The 8,453-nt window shown below is 47.8% G+C and overlaps 1 long non-coding RNA gene across 1 annotated transcript; it reads right to left on the reverse strand.

Annotated features, from left to right (window-relative positions):
- Positions 1-4,193: 4,193 nt before the first annotated feature.
- On the reverse strand, positions 4,194-7,905 carry LOC138834542 (uncharacterized). The gene is made up of 3 exons (XR_011374180.1): positions 7,073-7,905; positions 5,953-6,046; positions 4,194-4,633 (listed from the first exon to the last, which is right to left on the reverse strand). It is a non-coding gene; the product is annotated as an uncharacterized lncRNA (long non-coding RNA).
- Positions 7,906-8,453: the final 548 nt, after the last annotated feature.

Here is an 8,453-nt window from a genome sequence, read left to right on the forward strand (position 1 = left end):
CAGCTATGGCTGAAAGTGAACATGCTCCTCTATGTTGTTCTTTATGTACAGCACCTTTGCTCTGTGTGCTTCCTGTCAGAAACTCCTTGTTAAGCAAGACCCCTTTTCAAGTGCTGCTTCTAAGAAGCCTGCTCCAATCACCCTGGCAGAGTGGGGTCTTCTCTCCTCTGCAGGATGTTGGCCTTGTCACGCTCTCCCTTCCTGCTGGTGTGGGTTGAAAGCAGATGAAGGGGAAGGTCTGGCTTTTACCACCCAATTTCTGAAGGCTCTGATACACTACCCAGGGACTGGTTCTGTATCACACTCCGTGAGAGGGCACTCGAGGCCCAGGCAATCTGGGGGCAACAACATGGGTCCATTTCTTTGGTGGGCTTGAACTGAGGATCTGGGAGCTGCGTCTGTGAGTTTTTGAGCTCAAGGCTGGTGCTTTACCACGTGAGCCACAGCTACACTTCTGACTTTTTGGTGGTTCCATGGAGAGAAGAGTCTCACCAGCTTTCCAGCTTATGGCTGGCTGCAATCTTTGATCCTGAGATGTCTGCCACCCAAGAAGCCAGGATGTCAGGTGTGAGCCTGAGCCAGTGCTCTGTCGGGACGACAGAGTCCCGGCTCTGTCGGGACGACGGAGGACACCTGGTGGAGGTAACTGGAACAGGTGGGGAGATGGCAAACAAACAACTCACACACAAGAGGAGTGAATGCTGAGTGTGATTTATTGCAGAGGATAACAAGCTTTTATAGCAAAAGTCTCCATGAGAAAGGGCAAAAAGTTACACAATCTTGTTGCAAGGCTTCGTTCTTGGGTGGTCACCAGCTGGTCGCCTGATCTTGTTTTTTGGATGACGAGTTATGACGATAGGCACTTGTTTTCGGCTTTATCTCTATTTTTAAGAAATACAATTGGTTTTGATGTTTATCACCTATTAACCATTAACCAGAGCATATGGGCAAAGTGCTGGACAGAAAGGCATGAACTCTAGTACTTTATTATTATTTTTGTTTAGTTTTGTACTTTATGTGTTTTAAATCTTTTCTAAGCAATTGTGCTTCTTTGCCATTCTTTAGAGGGTCCCCAATTTGTGGCCAAAAATCATGATATTCAGTATACTTAGTTAAATCTGGCCATATATCAAATTTAAGCTCATAGTGTCTTCTCTGTAACCCATTCACAAAATTTTTTACTCTTTTTCATAGAGGCCTTAACTGTCTCATAAGATCTTTCTTGTTTCTTTTTTTTTTTTTTTATAATAAGCACTAGAGCTAGCAAGTCTCTCAGCAAATAGAGAGTAATAGGAAGTTCTTTCTCCTAAGTAGTTTACCCAACGGTTGCCATCCTTATCATACACACCTGTAAAAGGCTATGGATCTGAGGGAAGTCTTTGGGGTCCTCTAGATAATGGAGGATTCCACCGTTTTCTTTTGATAAGTCATTGCCACCTTCCATCTACCAACCTTTTAGGAATCTTATTTAGCTTTTGGTCTAAATATCCCTCTACATCTTTCTTATCTACAGGATATCTATATGGGTCTATTGTATATGTTTCAGGATTAAAGGGAAGTCTCCAATAGCCATGCACTCTTTTTGTTTTAGCCGTGCCGACAGCTTCTTGTAAATCTCTTACAAACAATTCCTTCTGCTGAAGTGACGTCATGAAACCCCCAATACTTTTATATTTACTTATGACTTGTCTAATAGCCTCCATAAGAGGGGCTTTTAGGGTAGCACTTAACTCTGGTGAGTTAGTCATATTCTTACGACACTCATCAGATGTTGGAGTCATCAACACTTCCAAGAAAGAGCCCTGAATAAGGGAACGTTGAGCATGAGTAAGTAGAACAAACAGCAGGAACAGTAAAAGATTAATAGGCACTCCTATACAGCGAAGAAAAGAAAAACAGGAACAGAAACACATCTTTCCCAGGGGCTTGCCAGCCTTTCCAGGAGGTAGGCCTCTTTGAAGCCCCATTCTCTGAGGTAGACTTCGGTGAAGTCCATTCTCAGAGGTAGGCTTCTGTGAAGCCCCATTCTCAGGTCTGAAAGTAGGTGTTCCATGCTAAGCAGACTCCGCCGGAGTAGGCGTGGCAGTGACGGGCACCAAAGCCTTTCTTTTGAGCTTCTTTTTATCTCATGTCAAGTAGCGAGCCCTAGTTAAAATAGTCATTTACAGGGGATCAAGTTCCTCTCCTAGGTCAGTTAATCCAAGGAGATGAAGTGTCTTTGGAAAAGCTAGTCTGAATTGGCCTGGGTGAGTATGTGTGTGTGTGTGTGTGTGTGTGTGTGTGTGTGTGTGTGTGTGTAAGTTTTGGGGATACCTACTCTATCTCTCTGGTTCCTTATCCTCCCTGTGGTGAGTACAACCAGGCTCCCCACCCCAAGGAAGGCGGGCAGGGGAGGGTACACAAGGTCACATTGAGTGGAATGATCTGAATTCTATCCTTCAACTGAAGCCTGGAAAGATAATGGAGAGAAGGAGAAGTTTAGAGGAACATCAAGAGAAGCCCATTATCTTTGGATACAAGTACCAGAGAGAAGACTGAATCCATCCTTTTTGGTAGTAAGGTAACAGACGCCCATTCTTCATTTATTTCATTATTTTTTGTGAGTCCTAGGGCTTGGATTCAGGGCCTGATTGTCATCCCTGAGCTTCTTTTACTCAAGGATGAGGCTCTACCACTTGAGCCACAGCACCACATCTGGATTTGTGTGTGTTGTGGGGTGGTTGTTGCTTTATGGGAGATAAGAATCTCACAGACGCTCCTGTCCTGGCTGGCTTTGAGTCACGTCCATCAGACCTCAGCCTCCCCAATAGCCAGGATGATGTGCAGGAACCACCGACACCTGACCACCACCATCCACTTATAATCCCCTAGGGCAAGTGCTGGACCACCTGCACTGCACCCCCTTGTGAGTGGGAAGCAGACATGGGTGGGTTTGATACTTCAACAGCCTACATACATTTGAGCATTGTTCCAGGTCAGTCTGATGGCGGCTTCCTCGTCATACACAGCAATGACTTGGCTCTGTCACAAGAACAAATGTCCCCCAGGAGGTGGCAGTTCTGGGGTCTTTCCTCTTCACACTGCCCCCACTCCTCGAAATGACACCCCAGCAAAGCGATATAGACATAGAGTGAATTCATTTTCTTATAACCAGGGTCTGGCCAGAAAGGTAACAGTGAGGAATCCCGATGCAGACCAGCCTGAGCATATATTGAGACTCTATCTCAGAAATGCCCAAGACAGAAAGTCTTGGCTCGCATGTTAGAAGACCTGACTAGCAAGTCTAAAGCCTTGAATTCAAACCCTAATATACCAAAAAGAATCAGAAGCCCTGGTGCCAGAGGCTCATGCCAATAATCCTAGCTACTCAGGAGGCTAAGATCTGAAGATCACAGCTCAACATTTAAAATAGGGTTGGCCTCACCCATCAGACATCATGATAAGACCCAAAGTCTGAACCATGAAAGTGTGCTCCATATTAACAGGGCTCTCATCCTTACTAAGTGCTGGCCATGCTCTTTGTCCCCCTGGGGAGCCACCCCCTGTGGGCTCCACCCCCAGGTCCTCCTAAGCTCCTTCTGCCACCAACCAGGCCCAAGGAAGTAGACAGCTCCAGGACATACAAATCCCTTGGTCTTATAATTTAGCAGTGCTGAATCCCCATCAAGCATCTCACCCTTTCAGGTCCCCAGACCTCAGCCACAAAGTCCATGTACCCACCACAGAAAGCACGCAGAAGTTACCAAAGGGTCCACTGCTCCTTGTTACAGCCCACTTCCACACTCACATACACACACACACACACACACATACACACACACAACCTGCAGGGGTGGTTCATGTTTGTCTTCCATGCTACTCAGGAGGCTGATGTTTGAAGATCACAGTTCAAAGCCAGCCCATTCTGGAAAGACTGTGAGGCTCTTATCTACAGTGAACCACCAAAAATCTAGAGGTGGAGCTATGGCTCAAGTGTCAGAGCAAAAGCTTTGATCACAGAAGCTCAGGAACAGCACCTAGACCCTGAGTTCAAGGCCCAGATCCTCTAACTCCAAACACACACACACAGACATAGACACAGACACAGAAATACACACACATGCACACACACACACACGGACAGCCCAAGGCTTTGACAGTCCCTGAGTACAGACCCATGAACTGTCTCAATTAGGATCACATCCTACCCTCAAGAAGGTGGCACTACCGACATCAGACCTACTATAGAAAAACCAGTAAGCCTCTCACATATCTGGAATGTATCATAGTCCAACATGGCAGTTCTTAATGTACATACTGCTATGTGGAAAACTTAGCCCCCTCTTTTTTTGTAGTTGGTCATGGGGTTTGAACTCTGCACCAGGGTGCTGTCCCTCAGCCCTTCAGCTGAAGGTGAGCAATATCCCACTTGAGCCACAGCACCAAATCCTGTTCTCTGGTGGTCCATTGGACATCAAGTTTCACAGACTTTTCTGCCCAAGCTGGCTTGGAACCATGGTCTTCACATTTCAGCCTTCTGAGTAGCTAGGATGACAGTTGTGAGCCACCAGCGGCTTCCGGCTTCACCTCGTCAGGCCACAATCTTCTTTCAACCCTTCACTTCAGACTTTGTCACCCAGCATCCAAATCCGTCCTTCAATGGAGAGAATACAGACATAATAATCCCACCCCTGCATCCATTTGCCCACTCCCTGCCTGCCACAGTCCAAGTCCTCTTGAAGCTCTGGCTTCAAACTAGGGCAAACGGGGAGTTCTTAAAAATGTCTATACATTGAAGCCAGCAGATGGTCTCCCAAACAAAGCCTCTCCCACACACACACCTCCACCATTTTGCTTTCTTTCTTTTTTCAGTTGTGGGGCTTGAATTCTGGGCCTGGGTGCTGTCCTTGAGTTCTTCAGCTCAAGGCAAGCACTCTACTACTTGAGCCACAGCACCACTTCCAGTTTTCAAGTGGTCCGTTGGAGATAAGAATCTCAGGGTCTTTCCTGCCCATGATAGCTTTGAACCATGATGCTCAGATCTCAGCTTCTAAGTACCTAGGATGGCAGCCATGAGCTACTGGCACCTGGCCAAAGATAATTTTCCATCCTTTTCATCCTATCCCCTCAGGAGACTGATATCTGAAGACTACAGTTGGATTCCACCCATGGCACAAAGTCCATTAGAACTTTTTTTCTACAATTAAACACCCAAAAATGTTGGAAGTGAAGCTTTGGCTCAAATGGTAGAGGACTAGCTTTGATCATCAAAGACAAGGGATAAAACCCAGTCCTTAGTTTCAAGCTTTTTCTAGCAAAGACCCACCCAAAAAGGGAAGCAGGTTGGTACACGGGAGCTCAAAGTTCACACATAATACTCAGAACTCCCAGAACAGACCCCATCCGGCTCTGATTCTCTAGATTCTATGTCCTACATCATGGCAGTCTTAGATGGGACTGACCATGCACCAACTTAGGATGTTGAAGTACAATCTCATACTGAGGATCCCCTGACCTTATCAAAGACTCAGGATCTCTCATTCTCCTGCATTGACACTGGGCAGCAAGGTGAGTTGCAGTTATCCAACCACAGGATGTGAATATGAAAGGATTTCTCTGCCAGGGACTCCAACTGGAGGGGCTCTAGGTCCCTCTCTCTCTGGAAGAAAAGTGCTGGTCCATCCCAGGAATGTTCCTAGGTTGTAAGTATCCTCAAAGAAACAACCCTGCTCAGAGCCCAGTGCCTCTTGTTTTCCCACCAGCCTCTATCCAAGCCTGCCCCACCTTCAGTCAGCCCTTTCTGAATCCCAGATCTGCCATGTAGACTAAAGGTTGAGCCACCAAAGAGACCCACCTCTGCCTCTGAGAATGGCAGTCACGTGGTCCTAGTGCCCTCTACAGGAAGTCTCGAAGTAACTCAGGTCTCCACTCCTTCCTCATTCCCTGACTGTCCTGTGCCAGTGGCCCACTTACCTCTGTCTATGTTGGCGGAATAAACACCGGGAGTGTCATCTTCTGATTGAGCCAACGAAAGTCCCGGTCCCCAAGGATGTACTGCACAGGCATCCTGCAGTGGACAACAGCCAGGCAGTCAATGGTGAACCCAAGGTTCCAGGACTCTTAATTGAAGTGTGGCTGGGTCAAAGACTCTATAACTGGTGGTCTGTAGTGTCAGGAAAGGTCATGGCTCCAATGTCCTGAAACACCTGACCTTGGATCTTCCTACCTCTTCCCTCATCCCAACACCTCCCTAGCCCTTAGACAATTTCTTATTATCTGTCCAGGAAATAAACTTGCTGGGGCCGGGATAATTGAAACCTGGTGACCCCCCCTGAGCCCTAGGTCCTTCCTGAGGCTGCTTCCCCCTGCAGTTGGTGACCACACAGCTCCTGGATGTCATGAAGTTGCTGAAGGGTCAGTGGCTTAATCCTACATACTGGCTTTAGGCTCTGAAATGTTACCCACAGAGATTGTGAGTGGTTGGCTTTCTTGATCCAGGGACTCCAAACCAAGGCTCGCATGCTCCCTTCTTCCTTCCTTTCCTCTTTTTTTCCCTTCATCCTTCCTTCCTCTCTCTCTGTTTCCTTCCTTTGTCTCACTCCTGGCCTTGAATTCAGAGCCCGGGTGCTGTCCTTGAGCCTTTTTACTCAAGGTGACCAGTCTACAGCTTGAGGTACACATCCATTTCTGGCATTTTCTTTTTGGTTGTTAGTTGGAGATAAGAGTCTTATAGTCTTTCCTGTCTGGGCCTTAAGCCTTGATCCTCCCATCTCAGCCTCCTAAGTAGCTAGGATGACAGGCATGAATCCCCAGCATCCAGTTCAAACCAAGGTTTCTTCATGTGCTGTGGAACCAGCACCAGAACCTTTCATCATCTATGACCCCCACTCCCTTACCTCCTTGAGCATGGCACATACTGTAACTCTTTGTTGGATTACTAAATGAGCATCTGTCTATGACAATATTATAGAAAAGTCCCATTCAATTCATGTAAGTATCCTGGGGCAGGGCGGGGGGAGGCAAAGCCTGATGTAGCTCTCCCACAGTTCTCCCTCGTCCCTCTTCCCACCCTCCTGATGCCACCACACTTAACTGTTTTGGCTCCCAGGATGTGAGCCACGATGTGCTCGTTGGATTCTGGGGCCACTGGGATGCCTATCTTCTCAAAGATCTCTGACCAGTGGCGGACCAACTCTGTGGCACTCCATGCCCCCTCAGGTGTGAATGAGGTTGCCGTGAGCTGAACCCCTGGCTCAAGTGGCCTCCTTTCCTCTCCGTGGGGCCAGACAGGATGGTCCACTATATCTGGCCCCAAGTTTCATGTTACAGAGAAAGGATTCTCGAGGCATCCCGGATCTCTAAATCTCCCACAGTCCATTGCAGGTGCTGAAAATCATCTCTGCTCACAGCTGGCAGGCTGGGGATGGTGAGGTCACTCTCTGCTCCCCATGACATCCTTGACTGTGGTGGTCACCCTAGAGAGAGCTGTAGAAGAATCAGCACCTGCCAGAGAAAGGCAGTCAAGGCACGACATTCATAGCAGGAGACCATCTGGCTTGGGAACTCTGTGTGTGCCACTTTGAACTTCACTGTCTGACCGCTGAATTGGTTCATGTAATTTGACCCATGAACCCAGGCATTAGTGGAAATTGCCAGCTTCAAGAAAAAAAAAACCTGGAAAAGGTGGCATATCACTTGTCCCAATCAAATTTAAAGGGTTCCAAAATCAGTGGTCCCCTTTTCCTTCCAGACAGCCTACAGCAGGTTATAGAAACTGGCAATCAGAGAGCTCTAGCTAACTGCCACGGTATGATACCGAACAGGCTCCAGGAGGGGAAACTTGCCTACCACTGTCCAGCTGGAAACGGCCCAGGTGGGACACAAATTGGAGACTGCAGGACTCTAGGGAGGACTACACATGGATGCACTGCCCCAGGAGGGAATCCACGCCACCAGAGGGGGCCCAGAGCCCTCTGCCCAGATGCCCATAGACACCGTCAATGTCGTGGGTAAGGTTCTCCTCTCATCCTTGGTTGTGGTGAACCATCTGCCTTGTTACACCGTTCACCACTCCCCAGACACTCCTAGCTTCACAGCCCTTGCCCTACTCCCACCCATCTCATTCCTTAATTATGTTTGGCAGGCACATTCCCAACCCTTGAATTAGCTCCAACTATACACATGAGAGCAGAGTGTCTGGCTGGAAGAGTGTGGCTGTGGTCACACTGGTCTCACGAGACTTCTGGCTGAAGACAGGACAGGTGTCCACTCTGTTCTGTGGTTCACACAGGCCTCCTAGGGAGTCCATGCAGGTCCAGCAGCTACTGTGGCTGCAAGAAAGTGGAAGAGGGAGGTGGAAAGAGGTGGAAAGGAACATATACTGAAACCTTCCCCAAAGGAGCCATGAAATGGTGAAGGAGAAAACAAAAATTGTGGCTGAGCTCATACTGGGCATTATGAAAAAAGAACAACAA

This window comes from Dipodomys merriami, unplaced genomic scaffold (assembly GCF_024711535.1).
Source record: "Dipodomys merriami isolate MVZ:Mamm:240054 unplaced genomic scaffold, mDipMer1.0.p SCAF_219, whole genome shotgun sequence".
Lineage (NCBI taxonomy): Eukaryota > Metazoa > Chordata > Mammalia > Rodentia > Heteromyidae > Dipodomys > Dipodomys merriami.